This window comes from Tachypleus tridentatus, chromosome 7 (assembly GCF_004210375.1).
Source record: "Tachypleus tridentatus isolate NWPU-2018 chromosome 7, ASM421037v1, whole genome shotgun sequence".
Lineage (NCBI taxonomy): Eukaryota > Metazoa > Arthropoda > Merostomata > Xiphosura > Limulidae > Tachypleus > Tachypleus tridentatus.
The window spans coordinates 173,596,889-173,615,158 of NC_134831.1; the positions used below are offsets into that span (position 1 = coordinate 173,596,889).

At 31.7% G+C, this 18,270-nt stretch overlaps 1 long non-coding RNA gene across 1 annotated transcript; it reads left to right on the forward strand.

Annotated features, from left to right (window-relative positions):
* Positions 1-743: 743 nt before the first annotated feature.
* Positions 744-17,449, forward strand: LOC143258241 (uncharacterized). Its single transcript, XR_013032220.1, has 5 exons — positions 744-894; positions 5,146-5,238; positions 6,856-6,941; positions 9,153-9,222; positions 16,091-17,449. It is a non-coding gene; the product is annotated as an uncharacterized LOC143258241 (long non-coding RNA).
* The last annotated feature ends 821 nt before the right edge of the window (positions 17,450-18,270 follow it).

Consider the following 18,270-nt stretch of genomic DNA (forward strand, 5'->3'; position numbering starts at 1 on the left):
GATTGATTACTGAAAGTAATAACAAGTATCTGATGTATTTTTATATGATCCTAGCCTGCTTCGTGTACAAGATATTTATTTATTAAAATAAAATTACGTATTATAACCTAGCTTTGCTGGTAGATAGATCTATGTGACCAGAAAGTTACCACATACAACAACATCTGACTGTGTAGAAGTGCTTGAATGTTTTGGTTAAATTTTGCAGGTTCTATGTACTGTTATTATACACCTGAAAACAAATTAAAAGCTGGTAGACCAGAAAACTGTCATATGTAACCACAAACAGTGTAGAAGTATTAAACTTTTCTCAGTTAAATCTTGCATGTCGATCTCTCAGAACAGAATCAAGCTTATGTTCACTTCAGATGAAGATGCATCATATCCTGGTGGTGTTATTTACAAACTATATACACCTGATTAGTTTACACTGGTGACAAAGAAATATTAATTTACAGATATAACTGAAATCACACTATTGAACCCTTAATAATTAATATTAAAACAGATAATATTTAAAGGAAGTTCCCTGTTACGTAAAATTTAAAACTTATTTGTTATTAAATATTAATGTATCCATCCGCCACATTTTGTGTTATTTCGATCACCAGCTCTCAAGGTGCCAGGTTATTCTGGTGAAAACGTTGTAATTATAACTATTATGTACTTTATATTCCACAATAAAATAGTTCAAAGTCATATTTTATCAGTCAATTGGTTTGTGAATGATGTAGATCGAACGGAAAGTTTCAAAAACAGACAAACATTCTGGGATGAACCTAACCAACCAATGAATAACTAGAAGCTTGCCTGATTAACGAATCAGCAACCAGCAGTTTGTCTGACTGTAAAGGTAAAGAGATCTACAAACAGTCTGAAGTCCACTAATTCCTGGTAAGTCTATATTCTGCATGAAATAATGTGATATGTAAATGTGCTTCAAATAAAATTTCGCTGAATTGAACGAAGCTCATATTTTTAATAAAAATATTTTATTTGTGTGAAAATTTGTTTATTGTGTTTTTCTCTCTGCTATAGGTATTACATTTGTGTTATTGTTTGAAGGTTATTTATATTTAGCGCAATATAATTAAAGCAGTGTGGTATTTTTGTTGTTGTTTTGTTTTCTCAAACCATCATTTTTAAAACGGAGTCATACGTTGTTGGGACCTGTGAATAAAATTGTATGTTGCTGTTTGTATCTAGATTACATGTATAAATATATAGGATGTCAACCTCTATACCTACGGATAAGAAACTTGACCAGAACGTGGCGATAACCACAGTATTGTACAATTATATAATAAAATCATATATGTTCCCTTACCCTTTCAATTCCAACTATACATCTGATAAATATTTCTTTTTCCATTACCAATTAATCAATAATATTTTACAATCAATGTAATATATTTTTATTTTTCCTATTTGTAAAATTCTATGAAAAACTATTTTTCTTCTTGTAAAACAAACAGTCTCGTTTGGATAATAGGAAACAATATCTAAACGTTTATTTAGATAGAATAATTCAATTATTTTCTGCTTTTTATGACTTTAGTGACTGGTTGCAAGATCTCTGTGAGCGGGTGATAATGGCGCGAAACCGTGTGACTAAACTGAGTGTTGGTATAATATACCGAAAATAAAGATGGTATCACACAGCCTAGAAGGAGTAAATATATCGATTCTGAATTAAGTTATTTTCTGTTATATCAAAAAATTTTTGATAAAAAATAAACCTCTTTATTGAACATTCGTAATAAGAAATCAACAAATATTTTCAATTTCTCATGTGTATATATTTCACATAGACAAAATACAATATTAGGTTATACTTTTGTACGCAACGTAACATAACAGCCATTTTTGGAACAGTCTTACCAATCCTGATGCAATTTAAGAAAAACTAACTTCACTCAAGATAAATATAAATGAATACCTTTTTATTTAAACCAACGTTTCGCCTTCAGACAAACTTATTGACTTTTATATATATTGGGAATTGTTAATCTACAAGATGTTTACAAATTATTATTCATTGAATACGTCATGAATTTGTTTCATGAATGATTTAAATTTTGTTTGAGTCACAGATGGTCAAGCTTTATTTCACAAAATGTGTTTATTTCAGTAAGGTATGAAATGTAAGGTTAAGGTAAGCTGTGGGGTTGGGGAGTTTTACCTACCTCGTCATTTGTCACGGGCTGTACACTAGTAACAAAATAAACGTTTTATAAAATAAACAACATTCATATTAATATTGATGAACTAAGTGTTCATTGTTTACAAGTTTGTTTAAAGCTTTAAACTATTTTTTCTTCTACAAATTAAGATACTTAAGTGTATATCTAAACATTTAGGTGCTAGTTCAGGAATAGGTAGAGCCACTGCCGTGTTGTTCTCACGCCTGGAAGCGAGACTAGCTTTGACTAGAAGGATTGTTTTGGAATTTCGCTACTCGAGGGCTATCTGTGCTAGCCGTCCCTAATTTAGCAGTGTAAGACTAGAGGGATGGCAGCTAGTCATCACCATCCACCGCTAACTCTTGGGCTACTCTTTTACGAACGAATAGTGAGATTGACCGTCACATTTATAACGCCCCGACGGCTGAGAGGGCGAGCATATTTGGCGCGACGCGGATGCGAACCCGCGACCCTAAGATTACGATTCCCATGCCTTAAGGCGCTTGGCCATGCCGGGCCTGAGTGGAAGGAACCAAGAAAATTTGACATAATCTGCTAAAAAATGTGAAGCAATTTCACGTTATAATCTAAAGGTTTGACCAAATATAATATACCGTGGAAGCATTTAATACCTATTGTAAATGTGTAACCAACACTAGATACCATAGAAGTATTTAATACATAATCTACATGTTTGACCAATCATTGTATAACATAAAAGTTTTTAATACATTAGAAATGTTTGGATAAAAAATCTGAAGAAAACAACCTTTACCTTCATATATCCATATATATATTTATTTTAATCAATGTTTAATATTCAAACAGTTGTGTACATTATATCTGATGAAGCCGCAAAAGCGAAACATTCGTTAATACATCTATATGTATATATATATGCAGTGCATAGGTCGTTTTTTCTTGAACTTTTTTATAAAAATATGTAAATCCCTTCAGCATGTACTACCTAAAATGTATGAGATATTTACATAACAAATATTGCTCATTTAGTAATTTATAAATGACGTGATATTAGTTTTTGATTGAGCTAAAACATGTTCTTATAAATTGGAACTGTTGTTTCACGGATGTAGAAACTAATCAGAAAGTCTGTCTTAGTTTGACCTTTAGTTGAGTAGCAAAATAAAATATATATATTTGATACCACTTCGGTATTATTCTGGGTCTGCGAAGAAAACACATGGAAGTATTCTCATATCGTGGTTCTATAATGTATTCTTTCAAGTTTACTTAAACTACTTTCGACTCAGATTGTTTGTTTACCATCAGACAAAAAAACACCTGCACATTAGAAATCAAATTACTAATAGTTTCAAATATTCGATTTCCAAACGTCTAAATCTAGTGAAATGTGGTTAGTATACAAAAAGTTTATAGTAATTGAAACTTAATAAATAACAATTAATACATCATGCATTATAATTAAAATGCTCAATTATAATTAGAACGTAACCAAATATAATTGGAACGTAATAACTCACAATAAATCGTAAATAATTTAGTTTTCAAAAATTGTTATTTTTACTTAAATCTCTACTTCTTTAAGTAAACACCAGATGGCGAAAAATAATCAATCACTTCCTATGAAATTATTTTTGATAATATAAAGTTTATTTATTTCAAATGAATTCCCAAATATAAATAAGAACACATCTTCACTACAATTAAGTCTGTTGTATTATTCTATTCTCTGTTTATTTTATGGTCTCTGAATTTATTTTGTGCTTTTAATATGTATTCTAATTAATGTTATAGAATGTGTAAACTTTATATCTGTATCTAATAATACATTATGTTTAACACAGCTTGCTGGAGATTGAATGTGTACATTCCATAAACTAAATGTTTTTGTCATCGTTCTTGAGTTCATCATAAAACTTTGAATCCCGTCGATTGAATTTGTTGCTAAAATATTTGTCTTTATAAATACGCTAATTATCTATGATAACGTTGCATGGTAACTATGTATAATACAAGCAGAGCCTATAACAGTACGTTGTGTTAACTATTATACTTCCAACAAAATACACTGTACTGAGGTTGACAACACAAGTAACATACTCCTGCCGAGTAGTATATCGGATGTTTATTTTATGTGAACAGTTTGTAAATTCTGTTGATGTTGGTACGCTTGCATATAAAGCAACGAAAAAAAACAACAAAAATTACAAACGGAAAGTTGTTGATTTGTATGTGTGCAAAATACGTTTTATTAGCATATAAGGTGTTTCATGGCTTAATGTTTTTTTATGTTAAACACAAACCTAAACAATACTATCGAAACTCGATTTTTAGCGTATAAGCTCTCGAACGCTACCTCCGAGATAAACGGAAAGAGCCACGTGACGTTATTAAAGATTGTTAACTTTAAATTATTAATTTTAACTTCAACAAAACGTGATTTCACGTGATCTTTAACAATGTTGGTTTAACGTTACCATGATATCACGACTAACAATACTTTGATTTGTTCACTATCTGTATGGTAATTTTTGGACAAATAATCTTGAAACTCTCCTTATTATTATTTCTTTTTCAAACATTCATTCATTACCAGAGTTTTATTCTATTTTAATGATCCCCGCCCAATAATATGGTCTCCAGATCTTTCAATACCTGTGGTGACAAGAGCACCGACAACCATTGTGTAAGTTTATTATAAGCTTCTAAACAAATCGGATTTATTTGAAATAATTTTATTTCTTGATTTAGTTTTCATAACTTACTACATTTAATATAACAATACAAGCGGTAAAATTGTATAGCTATTATGTAGCTGTGTTTTATATTATTTAAGTATGAAATAATGTTCTTGGGGTTCCTTTGTTACAGAAATTACATCATACAGTAATTTAAGGCAAAAATTTAGTTTGATACATACGGCTGAGTATTTTTATTCCTGTTTTCTAACTTAAAATGTTCACTTTATTTTGTATTGTAGCCTTTGTGTATCGTCGGTGATTTAACCATAGAATCAGATATTGAACGGATTATGAAGTCAACAATTGACACCTACGGAAGACTGGATATTCTGGTGAGTTTAGTTATTAGAAAAAATATAGATTAACATATTACGTCTATAACGTTTTCTTCTTTCCTTTTCAGTACAACACCTAGAAATTTGAAGGCTAGCGTTCCACGATACAATGTAACACAAATTTTTTCCTGGATGGTATGTGTTACTTCTTAATTGCTTATGTTTTAAAAGTACAGAAAATGACCATTATTCCCTTCAAAATTTGCTCTCGTGACCTGGATAACGAAATTTAGAAATTAATCTATTTTCTGTGTAAAAACTGGCAATTTTGCACATTTTTATTTACATAAGGTGTGAATAAAACAACATGTGAATCAATATTTTTATGTATTTATGCTAAAGTTATACAAAATTGAACAAAAATGTTTAGAAGTGAGTAGTTTTTCGAGATTTGCGACTGTAATGTAAATCACTTTCACGTATCAGCCCCCAGATATATTCTCCCATCATATTTTCGTTATACGCTTCCAGGTCACAAAAGTAAAGTTTGAAGAGAAATATAGGTGTTTTCCATCTACTTTAGGCATAAATAATTGCGAAATAACACTTTATGCCCGGGAACAAAATAGCAGTAAAAATTTTATGACATAGGGTTACTATTACAAGTCAAAGTTTAAGCCTAGCAGATATCTTTTAACAGGCACATAAAAAGATCAGCACTCTCATTGAGAAAACTAAACTAGTACAGTTTTTAGATAGAGTATTTATGCTTAGCCTCTAGTTACCGATTTTTTTATGTATTATAGTTACGTCCGAGTAAATGTCCCATTTTTCTAATTATATATTGTATTTTATGTAAAGTTGGTAGTTTTATTTATAAATAATAACCATAATGTAAGTTTTGTTAGAGTTCCTTCACTGAACACATACATTGTCCAAAGCGACGACCTAATTGTATGACCCAATACCAGCTGCCCTTCCGTCACCTTTGTTATGTTTTGTAGAACCTTTAGAACGTGGCTCCTGTTACTTTTTTCAGTCTAAATGTCGATTCCTACTTAACCTACAAAGTACCAAGACGTTCTTGGGTTTCTTCTGTTACACAAAGAGCAAATCGTTCTGGAATAGCCAGTGTTTTACTACTGTACTCAAAGCATCTCTTGTTTAACGGTACAATTAAATATTAAAGAAAGTCCGTTCGTTGAAGAGATGAAAATCTTTTCATACTTTAATAAACAGGAATAAGGACACATTCTGTAATGTAATATACCCTGAAATTCATCTGTACTTGTAAATCACTTCTTTTTAATTGAAGTGACACAAAAGGATCAGAGATTCCAGGCTAAGTGATTGCAGATTATGGAAATTCTTACTTAGATATATATATATAATAATAACGATCTGTACTCACTAAAAGTAAGAGGTATGGAGAAAATAGAAATTACCTCATGTGAAGAGATCATCATAGCGAGTGTTGCGTAGTAACAAACTCAATCAGCTTCAGAAGTTTCAGTTATAACCCTAAGAGCTAGCAAAGCACTAGAAACCAAAATGTCTAAAGTTGTGTGAAAGAGTTAACATTTTACATGACTTTAATTTTTCATTCTTAAAGGTCAAAATAATAGGAATGTAAGAGGAAACTTGGAACATTAAAATGTGTTATTTTTGTTTTAGGTTAATAATGCTGGAATAGTAGCACTGGACTCAGCTTAAGATGGTTCTTTAGGGACACTAGATTTGGTGTGGAAAACCAATGTTCGGTGAGGAAGCTAGCATGTAGTAGTTATACTGAGAAATACGGAATACATACACATAACAGACACACACACACATATATGTAATTCGACAAACAAAGAGTGGACTGTGTATATTTACTATTTGTATTCAATACTGTATGCACATAGTAGAATTTCTTTCTAGTTAAGCACAAAAACGATATGTCCTCTAATCATCCCAGGTTTCAAACCCAGTTTATAGTGTTGTAATTCTGTAGGCATACTTCTATGCCACTAGACGGTATATTGTACTTGTATAAAAAAACAATGAAACATTGTACATTAAATAAAAACTAGCTGTGTTACTCAGTGTTGCAGAGTTTTCGAAAAGAAAAACACCTTACTTTCTCTGTTTCCCCGTTCCATATTTCGATAGGTAGAAAAATATTTTGTTTATTTATGAAAAAATTTAGCGTTAATTTTAAAAATAAACCATGAACCTGTTTTAAATCATGCTTTCCTCATAGACGATGATTTTCATTTTTTCTTTACTAGTAAGGATAAATAGGCCCTTATAGATAATATTTTGATTATATTGTACACGTATGAGTGTCCGTTTCAGTGAACAGGATAAGCCTAGTTTTATCCCCCATCCACCGTCATCCCTCCAGGAATATTAAAATTTCAAACGTAAATATTTTTTTTATATTATGTTTAATTTGCTTTAATGTTTATTTGATATAATTTTATGAATGCGATACCGTTTTCACATTTTGAAATTAATAAATAAAAACATACTATAAACAAAATGCAATATTTACTTTATAATGTATCAAAGAAAAAATCCGTTTCCAGGTATTGAAGCATCCGGAAGAAAAAAAAATGTAGAATAATATATATCAGTTGATTTGATTTTAATCACATTTTACATAATAAATATTATAATGTAAACCTTTTTATTTTTTACATAGTCTGTTTTATGGTAGACATTATGCTTATATTTTATAGGTTGGCTTTACTGTTTGTTTTTTCTCATACAACATTCTAATTCTTCATGTATCTCTTCCGTGTTTGAATTATATATATGATGAATTAGTAGGTATATAGTTAATAACTTTAACTAATTGGGCCTGTAATTAAATATTAGCTCAAACTTACCGAAAAAGTGCCAAGTGAGCAAAGAAATTATTCGTGTTAAATATATGATGACGATACAATTACTGCTTCGGGTAGCAGACGACAGATGAGTATATCAACATAAAATTGTTGTTTGTGCACCTTCACGAGTGAGAAATATGACGTGCGCAGAAAAGCATGAAAAGAACAATGAATCAAACAAACAAACAAACACAGATACTTGGAGCATTATATGTACAAAATGAAAGAACGTTATACACATATTATGTGTAAAGATAAAGAAAATATTGTAAGGCTGAATTTTAAAAGTTCCAACCTCTAGTTTGTTTTGTACAAATTTCGTTACTTTTCATGTATTAGAATATTGTTTTTTCTATTAAAATAAAGCAATATGTATCTTACGTTATAATTCGATATTAAATCTACCTAAAATAAATGATAGATTTAGTGGATATGGATAGTAAATAGTAATTTATAAGCAATTTTCGACAAGGAGAAACGCTTCGAAGCTTTCCAGGATCGTTGTAAAATAGTTCGGTAATAAAAATATTCTGTAGAGATATGCAACCTAGCGCCATATTGGTTTTGATAGTGAAGTCATCTGTTGCTTTAATGATTAGTTTAAAAACATTCTAAGTATTTTTCTTCTATGTTTACCAAGTTCTGTGTACCATTTGACGATTTTAGCTGTTCCTCACCTGATTGAAAGTAAAGGTTCAATTGTCAACATTTCAAACGTTCTCAGCAAAAGGGGAGTAAGTAGTCTAATATGGAAGAGCAAGTGAAAAATTATAGATTGTGATTTGATTGAAACGTGGTAACGAGTGATACATTTTTTCCATTACTTTTCAGATTGTAATTTGTCTTGTTTCATTTCTTAATAGCATGTTAATTTATCCGGATTTTTATCACAGTCCCATTTATCGCGAGTTTTTAATCATAAAATATTTTGGAACTTTCACTGTTGGCAAGAAAAATGCCAACAGAATAACAAACATGAAAGAAGTTAAACTTAATTGAAATCTCTTGACACATTTAGTTATCTCTATTGTAGTTTTTAAAGCAAAACATGACATCTTGGTAGTTTTTATATTATAACAATTTTATCAATTTTTGTAGTGTGCAAGAACCCTGTCCAATTCCATGTCAAAAGGCGCTTTAGATCAGTTTACCAGAAGTGTGGCATTAGGTGAGTTTATTAACAAATACATAAATATTGAGGAACAAACATAGTTTTATATAAAAGCATCTGGGACTGTTCATAAATTTTAAGTTATTTTTGAAGTAAGGTTTTGTTTATTTGTTCATTTTCATCGAAAGCTATAGATTTCTTCGTCTGAGTGATTAACTTATGTTTCATCGTTAATTTTGATTACAATATATCCACCTACAAATTATTATTTACACAACATTACCAAAATTAAGCCCAAAGTGACAGTTTTTTTTAATTCTGGATTAATGAAATATAATTACTGAAACGTTCGTCAGAAGGAGTTAACTACATCAGTTGTTTGTAGAGCACATTCATTTAATTAAAATCATAAGCGTAAAATAAACGAATTAATTATATGGAATAACACATATTTTACTCTTTATTTTTTCAAGATGATTTTTTATTAGTACTTTATATTTAATTTTATTATAGAATAGTTGAATTCTAACTTCAGTTACTGAGGTTGTTGTTAGTGTAAGCTTCACAATTGACTGAAAAAAATGTCAAACTCTACTAATGCTTTCTTTCAGTATTAGTTTAAAGAGTTTGTAAAAAATTATGTTTTCTCCATTGAGCGATAGTAACTGTCTTCTAACGTTAAAAAACGAGTGTAATATTACTACACCGTATTAAATATGTAACAGATTATTCTGAATACAATTTATTGGTATATTGTCAATACACTGTATAATCACTATAAACATAACCTAGGTTTTTATATTATTTACTAAAATAAGAGTGAATATTCCTCAAAGTAATCTCGATTATTTATTACTTTTTGAACTATTTTTTGTATTAACTTAATTTCATATCCTGAGAAAACTTCTTCTCGAAGATAGTTTGATATAAAAAATTGAAAAATCTGGTAGCAGTGTTTTTATTAAAAGCAGTGTAACGTAAACCAGAGAAATAGATATATATCACCGGTTGAATTGTCTTTAAAATTTTCTTATTTTTCCAGACCTTGCTTCCAATCAAATCAGAGTGAACTCAGTAAAGTGTGTTTTATGTGTTCATAACCTATATTCAAGTGTTTTGGATACATGTTAATTTGTAATTTGTTTTATTTATAACTTGGCTAAATTTATTGTTGTCGTATTCACACTGTGAATCTGCGGTACAGGCGGTGAATATTTTGTTTTTGTATCCTCTTCTGTTACATGTCATATACATGTTGCGGACGATAGTGTTTGCCCCAGCGATTGTCTGTGTCCAGTTTGAACAGCTATGCACGCAGGCAAACCTCAACATTTTTAATGATGCAAGAACAAGAACTAATCACACTCATTTACATTTCAAAACTAAATATTACTTAAATAATATAAATGTAGATTTACAGTATGTTATTGTTGAGAGACTCTTAACATGAATGAAATACTCAGGAATTACTTTTTGTGGTGGAGGGTATAAGTAGCTAAGAACTTTGAGTGTTACCAGATAATGTCACACAATCAATCTTTCTAAAGTTTATGAAATAAATTTGTTTTTACTATATAATATATTTCAGCTGTTGAAAATTATGCTCCATAAGGAGTGTTTTTGTTTGAAGAGCTGTTTGTTCATATACAACAGGAAGGAAAAGTTCTTTTTAGGCATTCAGGAAAGAGATATCTTTCTTCTCCTATTTGGGGAATCTATACCTTCTCAAATCTCTTACACTTGCCATCACTGACCTCAGTGTTTATGATTGGCAGACATAGATGATCCTACTATAGTTACCCAAGTGTTGGCGGTGGGTGTTATTGATTAGTCTATGAGTTCAAAATTATGTAAGTTTAATTTGATGCTAAATTTGTAAAAAAATAGTCATCCAGTTTTGATCTATGTTTTTATTATCTAAAGACAGTTAATCAGTGATAATTTTGAGCTGTTTCCAGAGCTGAAAACAATACAATTATTTTGAGGAGTTACCCATCTCCTGATAAATTAACAAAAGTTTAAATTAACGTATTTTATGAATGCTTCACAAATTCTGGAGTACTGTAATCCCAACTGAACAAAATTACAATTAATTATAAACAAGATAAGGTATAAGTTAATCTGTATTGTTTGAATTGTTAGTTACCCTGTTAATTACTGTCGGGAAGATCTAACGTTCGAGATTTGATGCTGTTAACACGTTCTGCACTATCAGCTATGGATCCGTGACATAGCAGCACTCAATCCCGTTTTACAAATCAAAGATTCAACCAAGCCTTTATGATGATGTGTGCTACTTGCTGTGTGGGTCCGGCATGGTTAAGGCGTGCGACTCGTAATCTGAAGGTCGAGTGTTCGCATCCCCGTCGCGCCAAACATCCTCGCCCGTGGGGGCGTTAAAATGTTACGGTTAGGGACCGCTAGCACAAATATCCCTCGAGTAGCTTTTTTCGAAATTCCAAACAAACAAACAAAACTTGCTGTGTGACTGTTTGTTTGTTTTGGAATTTCGCACAAAGCTACTCGAGGGCTATCTGTGCTAGCCGTCCCTAATTTAGTAGTGTAAGACTAAAGGGAATGCAGCTAGTCATCATCACCCACTGCCAAATCTTGAGCTTGGCCAGGTGGGTTAAGACATGCGACTCGTAACCTGAGGGTCACGGGTTCGCATCCCGGTCTCGCCAAACATGCTCGCCCTTTCAGCCGTGGGGGCGTTATAATGTGACGGACAATCCAACTATTCCTTGGTAAAAGAGTAGCCCAAAAGTTGGCGGTGGGTGGTGATGACTAGATGCCTTCCCTCTTGTTTTACACTGCTAAATTAGGGATGGCTAGCACAGATAGCCCTCGAGTAGATTTGTGAGAAATTCCAAACCAAACAAACCAAGCCGGGCCACTACTTTTGTTGAAGCATGTCTAATGGGGGTCAATGTTCTTATAGATCATTTGAAAAAACATGAACGTGTTTGAAACAGTTATATTCTGCGTGACTTTGTAAGATTAAATAGACGACAATTCAAAAAAGGGAATATTTTTCAAAAAGTGAGAAGAGAAGCCTGTAAAAATATGAATCAGACAGAGACGCTAAACATGTATTTTGTTTTTGTCACTAGGCCTTTTCCAAACATATTACTTCTACATAATCAGAAAGTTTCCATATGTTGCTGAATATATAGAGAGATCAAAATTGTTTCATTTTATATGTTAATCTACATAAACATTCTTATTCTACACCTGGGAACAAATCACGTGATAAGTAAAAGCTAATTGTCCGTCTTGCAAATGTTTTCTCTATAGAACTCTAAAAGTCCAAATGTTTACACAACTGTTTCCTATCATGTAACAATTCTGAATTTTCACACACATGTAATTATCACCATTTTCTTGTTTAGTTTCTTAACTCTAAGGTTTCAGGCTGCCATCCCATAAATTTTTCCACGTAATCTACAACGAAATAAGATTTTAAATTTTTTTTTTTTAATTTCAACTATTTCTGATGCTGCTTTAAATAATTTAGTATTTCAAAAATATATACTATTTTAATATCATTGTGTTAAATATAGAAAGCCTCGAAACAATAACACAAAAGACGTCTATTACTTTAAAACCTCACAAATGCATTTTTTACACAGTTTGAGTTAGAAAAAACAAACAGAACAACTTGCAGCGAATTTCAAAAGAAGGAATTTCTCAGATATGATATTCTGTTTCTTGTAAGCACGTGGACTGAGTGAAAGCCAGTAAACGTACTCTAATGAGTGTCGAACATTTGAATAGCCATCCGTTATTTTTCAGTTCCTGATAAGTATAATATATTTCTCTAACGCTCTGAGAGCTTCTCCGTACAAGTTTGGTGCAATGGGGGTGTTTTGTGGTGATCTAATTGCGTAAAGCTGTTCTGAACACAATACTTGCCGTTCTGAGGTCCCAGAAACCGAAAATATAAGGCGCTAAGTTAGAAACTGTATTAATTTAATCACACTTGGATTATGGAAAAGACCCCACATCTTTTTGTTTCGTGTCAGCTGTATTTCTTGAACACTTGCAAAATGCAGGGTTGCAATCACCCATCTCTACTGAGAGCCTTGAAACATAGTTATTACTGTACTCTGTGGTCTGTACTAAGAAACAGTAAAATTACTCTCTGACATTTTTCACAAGTTACTTACAGTAAGTATTAACTAAGTATCCTTATCTCATAATTCTATTCCACTAATTTATTACCATCAGTTCCACTGCATATATAACAACAATCGTTTAAAGTTTGTATATACAATATAAACAACACTTTATTGGTTTACGTTTTATATTATTAAAAATTAGGGGTTCGATTCCCTTCGGTGGGCTCAACAGATAGCCCCATGTGGCTTTGCTATAAATAAAACACTCTTACAATAGAAAATGTGATTTTGTTGTTACTTTTGTAAAGTTTGAGTACTTGACAGAAATGATGAACGTGATGGAATTTCACGCAAAGTTACACGACAGATATTTGCGTTATCCATCCTCAAAGTAGCATTCTGAAGCTACTCCTGGGCTACTCTTTTTCCCAACAGTATCATAAAGTAGCATTCTGAGGCTAGAGGGAAGGCTACTCTTGGGCTACTCTTTTTCCCAATAAATAGTGGTATTGACTGGCATATTATAACGCTCCGACGGTTGCAAGGGCGAACAGACTCGGTGAGCCGCGGAGATTCGAACCCGCGACACTTCGATTGTGAATTGAGTACATAAACCACGTGGCCATGCCGGGCCTTCAAAACTGGAGAGTTAGCAGAGTGCATGTTGTTTAATTAGTTTCGCTCACTTTACAGCTAGTTAAAACCTGCTAATAAGGTATTTTGTGATAACCCAAAGTACCATATAATTCCTCTTCTTAAACACGAGGCCGACCCTCATGTGTCATCTTAGAGTTGAAAATGAATACTAGTTTTACTCAGGTTTCTCTTTTGGTAATTTCAATTTTTTTGTTATTATTTCATCGGCTCGGATTCGCTATCGTTAATTTAAACAAGAATTTGCAAGAAACAATTTTTAATTTTTTACAAATTTTGTTAATGGTCATTACTCAAACACTACATTAATTAAACATGATTTATCATAATTTAAAATGACCTCTCTTACGTCTTGGAACACGCGGTGTGATTCTGTTCTTAGGTCCCGAAAATGTTGAGGTGCCATTTTGAGAAGATATTTTAAATAGAATACCTAACACAAAGGGAGGATAGAGGAAGTAAGAACAGACCCGGTGGTATATGGGGAAAACACTTTTTATATCACAAAAACACTAACTTTACCAAAGTGTGAGATTACTAGTATAGTAACCTGTTTCACTCTCCCTCTTGTAACCGGCCAAGTTCAAGATTTCGTTTTACCGACGAAGTTTGAAACTGTGTAGTTTTATCGTTTTCTGTCAAGCCCACAAAGGGAGGCGGTGTTTTTGAGAGCGTTGGTAAATAAGTCATAAATATGTGTCATCACAACCACAGTATAAGACGAGAAAAACGAGGGAAGGCAAAACACAAGAATGATGAATCAGCATTGTTTTCTTTGGTGAATTTATTCACCGTGAAAATAGAAGAGAAAATAATGATGACTATTTCTCAAATACAACACACCAGTTGCAGCAAAAGTTTATTACGACAGGTCACATAATAACTTAAGTCACAAGAGTTTGATACAATCCTGTTCAACTCGTATTTCTTGTCACACGCGATAAAACAACCAGGTGATTTAAGGTTAGGAAACTTACACAGTTGTTTCGGACGATACACTTTTCAGTTTGTCAGTTACAGATAATATGAAATCGTCACATTGTGCATTAAAACACAAACTGACCAATAGAATGACCCATCAAAGATATATTTTTCTTAAGAAACCTGATTAGTTAAATAATTTTTATAGTATTTGTATTTATTTGTATTATCATAGGCAAAAGAAACGTTTGAATAGAATAATAGTTTTTCTTAAGCAATACTTTGATTCATTAAAATTAAATACTTAGAGTCTGTATAGGCTAACCGTAGTTTTTAGAGTTAAAAAGTTGACTTGTATGGGTTTTTAAAAATGTGATTTTGCGCATTCTTTCTATGAAACGGGAAATTAAAAGTTTATCACCAGTTGCTGATGTGTCGTTCACGATGTAGACATTAACATCTGAGCTTTTTCACATTGGTGAAGTTTAACCAACGCTTGACGTGGTTTATGTAACAAGGTTAACAAAAGCCTGCTGTGGTTTATAAACAAGTTGAACCAACGCCTGACGTTGTTTGTATAACATATTTGAACCAATTTCCGATATGGCTTATATAAGAAATCGAACCAATATCTGAAGTGGCGTGCATAACGAGTGTTCGATGTTGTTCAGGTAACAAGGTAAACGATTGTCTGATGTTGTTTATATAACAAGTTAAACAAGTGCCTGGAATAATGATTGGAAATCAGTCACTATTTATACATAAAGAATGATAATTTTGCAGGTTTTAGCTTTATAAAGACAAACTTATACTGAATTTCAAGCACCATTCTGCTTTGAAAATTTTCTCATTTGTGATTGTAAAACTTTGAACACTCATATTTTGTTACTGTCCGAACCTTTTTCTTTCCGTTTGGAAAGTCTTTATATTGATTAAACAATATTGTATCACTATGTTTTGTATCAGACACAAAATAGATATTTCTTTTAGTATTTCATCTTTATACATTTGAAAATAGGCTTGTCGCTTTCTGGTTTTAGAAATATTTATTTATTTACCCTCAATGTCACTAGTTATCCATACATTCTATATCCCTGTTCACTTATGGTTGGGTAATCTTTGTTTATTTTACTTTCTAAGTCTTATAAGATTAATCTGTTTAACAAATCATAACGATAAACTCTATCTAATGTATTTAGTAATTCAACTGCTTTATGTTTTTCTTGTAGAGAGGATCTAAGATCAAGTGGTTCCTGTTTATCACTGGCTCTTGGTGTTTATCACTACCAATTAATATCTCTTCATTGGTGTTATACTGATTGATTGTGATACAGACAACAGTCCTTCATACATTTTAGTTGAAGTATTTCAACAGATGAAAAGTAGTAATGTATCATCTTTGTGTGTGAATTCGTACAATGGAGATCATACTGATATTATGTTTGATTTCAGAAATCTAGTTCAAGGTGAGTAGGTTACATGTTACATTATGTCTTTTTCACAATTTTCTGTCTTAACGTAATTAGCCCTGATGCCTTATATATATATATGAAATATTTTTAGTATACTGTTCATGTTGTATAAATATCTTGGTTCACTTGCAGGTATCTGTTGTATATAAAGGTTAAACTTTTATAGATCTTTATTTTACATTTCTCTTTATGTATTTTTTCTTGAACAAAATACACCTGTGTATTTCATTTAACTATAGCAATACAATATGGGTTGTATTTGTATAAATGGGGTATTTCTTAACAAAAACAGAAACATGACTTTTCCAAACAGAGATGGAATTATAGTCAAGTTATGCTGATAAACTATTTGTGCTTCGACCACAAAATGTGAAAGTCACTTCAGCGTTCATTACTACTACAAAGATTCTTGCTAATTGCTACAAAACGATGTCATTTATTATCAGCTTAAACAGTAATGCGTTACGTTAGTAACAAGAAGGTGTTTGTGTGTTTTCTTATTGCAAAGCCACATCAGTCTATCTGCTGTGTCCACCGAGGTGAATCGAACCTCTGATTTTAAAGTTATAAATCCGTATACGTAACGCTGTACCACAGGGGTACTAAACATAAGATAGTGCCTCCCACTGGCTCAGCGGTATGTCTGCGTACTTACAACGCTAAAAATCGGGCAGAGCACAGATAGCCCATTGTGTAGCTTTGTGCTTAATTCAAGACAACAACAACAACACAAGATAGAAATATATTATGAAGATTATGAATATTGTTTAAAAAGCTTCTTGATTTACAACTGTAACGCCCCGTGGGGGCGTTATAGTGTGACGGTCAATTCCACTATTCGTTGGTAAAAGAGTAGCCCAAGTGTTGGCGGTGGATGGTATTGACTAGCTGCCTTCCCTCTAGTCTTACACTGCTAAATTAGAGACGGCTAGCACAGATAGCCTTCGAGTAACTTTGTGCGAAATTCAAAAAACAAACAAACTGTAACAAAGCTTTTGTAACTCTTCTTGTGACCTTGAGAGCGTTGATCGCGAAGAGCATAAACAGGAACATTTTCCAACATGTCTCTCTTCTTAGGAAATCACCATTATACAATCATTTTTCATATTTTTTTAATCTAAGTCACATTTTTCCTTAATTCTAATAATTGTTCAATATTTGAAACATTTGCAAAGCCGCAAAATGCTTCAATAAACATTATATAGATTCTTTAATAAATCAGGTAAATCATACAGTGATCTTTAATAAACACAAGACACAACGAACACTTCCAAATAATGTTTAAAGCCTAAATAAATATTTAAATTATTAATTAAATATACGACCGACCACTATTTATTTATTCGGTCGTAACTGTATTTATCATATCTGTGGTGTCAAAGTAGTATTTCCACTTTAAAAACAAATCTTATCTAACACCAACAGTCTAGACACTAAGTAAATATGTAAATCAGTATATGTATGTATGTATTGTTAAGGTACGTTCATACGAAGACGAACATCCGATAGACAATAGTATTATTTGTTTTTGTTTGTATATTAATGTACATATGCAATATCTGAGAAACAACTTATTCTGCAAACGTAATACATGTGTATTATGTTTCTAAATGTTCTAGTTATTAAAACGATTTTTATTCAATCTTAGTAAGTTAAATTCATTTTCTGTAGACTTCTGATAATTGAGTTGTAATATGTGTTATGTAACCCTCATCGTGACTCTTACCCTCTATATTACAGGTTTAGATCCCTTGCCAGCCCTACGATTTTTAATGACCATTGATACTTTACAAAATAACGAGCAAACTAACCCTAAACAAAGAGAATACAAATTACAATTACATTTTGAGTACACGAACACATGAATATCGATTAATAATAATTATTGATAGACATCTATTGTAAAATGTTAAGTTGGATAACTCAATATTAAATAT